We start from the raw sequence: 1,987 nt of genomic DNA on the forward strand, positions 1-1,987 counted from the left end.
AGCATATTGTATTTTTTCTAAGATGAGGATTATAGTAGCTGTGACTAATGTCACTGATGCTCCCAAGTGATGCTTCTATCTACAAATGCCTATTCATCCTTGTAATGTAGAACCAAACTGTGTGGGAAGCCACCACCTCCCCCCTTTTCTCTCAACAGTTTTAAGTTATTGTTTTATAAATTGGGCTTGCAATCATTCATGTTTTTAATGCATTGCTTGATTTTATGCAGACTTTTATACTGCATTACTTACAATGATGAAGCATCTAAAAATTACTACCTGTGCTCATTTTTGGCACAAAATACTCATGAACATACCAGCTGCTTAGGGAACAAAGCTGACAGAGTGTTTGTAGCAGCATAACAGAAGGGAAAGCTGTCAGAATTCACAGTGCCCAAAGCAGGGATGCTTAAGGGATTCAGACTTTGTGAATCCCAAAACAAACCAGTTTGATCTGTACTTCTCACACTACTGCAGATTGGAATTTGGATACTGATGGGGATTTGTATATGTCCAAATATTGCAACATAGTTCTTGGATCAAAAAACTTACCAACGTATGAGCATAGTATTGGGAGAAAATAAGCTTAGAAATCCATTTAAGATAAAATATATTTTAAAATACTGATATGTGAATTTTTAAAGAAGATTTTAAAAGTAAGAATTGCAAAGTAATATGGAAACAGTAATATGAATGTATTTAAGATTAAACACTTTCAAAAGTGATACTCTTTCTGTCCTTTGTTTAATATCAGGAGAACCTGCATGCAGAGGCAAAGACTGTAGGGTAATGAAGTTTGAATGACAGTGTTGCAAAAATGGCCTTGGTCTCATTTATCAGGAAAAGCAACACACTGTAGAGACTTAAACCATTTATTTTGCGTGCAAAAGAGGTCAGCAGCTGGCTCATGCCCAGACGTGGAGCTGACAGAAAGCAAAGGTTTGGGCATGGTCTTTATGGATTACAGATTAGCAAGTAGTTTGAACTGGCCATAGTCGCTGGCTGGGTCACAGAAATGGTCTGTTTGGTCTTCTTGTAAGTTCTAACAAGCAGGCATCATTACAGAATGGCTGAACTTTTTGTAACAATAGGAGGACTAATCTGGACTTAGCGCTGAAGAAGGTGGTAAAGACTAGATGGGAAGTTGAAATGCAGGAAGGAAACTGCTGTTGATGGAAAGACAGTGTTGAAGAAAGAATGAGCCAAAGGGTTAGAAGTAAAACCTCTGAAATAACTTTGAAACTGCAGCATATGTGTAAGATTGGACAGGGCTAGTGTCTGTGAACCAAGAATCCAAGTGGGGGCATGTGTTTAGTGTGTGTCATGGTTAAAGCAAGCTTCCCCAACCTTGTGCCCTCCAGATATTTTGTTTTTCAACTACCATCAGCCCCAGACAGTATGGCCAAGGACCAAGAATCCTTGGAGTTGCAATCCAAAGCATCTGAAGTGAAGTTTATCACTCTTGTAAATAAATAAACTTTTCACTTATTTACTTCCAGTTAATTTGAGTGGATATTGACATGCCTAACCTTATATAGTTGCAGCCTTTTTATGTTGTTCTGGTTCTGGACACTGAAGCAGGAACAGCTTCATTTATCCTATAATTTAAATCTTCAGAGGTGATAATGTGCTGTTAAGTTTAAATGAACTGTATATTAAAATACTACAATGGTTAAGAAATATACCATTTTAGTTTAAATGCTATGCTGTGTTAGAATATAATGTTGCATTATGTAATCATTTGATGTAACTACCATTCTGCATGCTAAATGCATCCTGAACATAGGTTCATCTGTATTCAGAAAGTATAATGAATACTATCAAAAACATCAGATTGACTTGGTTTGTGCAAGATGGCAACATGCAATGGTAACTGGGTTCATTGGGTTCTTGCATCATGCCAATCAGGGGGACTTGTTTTGGGGCAGCAAGTCACTCTGACAAACCATGGCTTCTTATAGGTGTTTTTTTTTTTTTTTTTTTTTTT

Source organism: Varanus komodoensis, unplaced genomic scaffold (genome assembly GCF_004798865.1).
Source record: "Varanus komodoensis strain SLA01 unplaced genomic scaffold, ASM479886v1 scaffold2, whole genome shotgun sequence".
Taxonomy (NCBI): domain Eukaryota; kingdom Metazoa; phylum Chordata; class Lepidosauria; order Squamata; family Varanidae; genus Varanus; species Varanus komodoensis.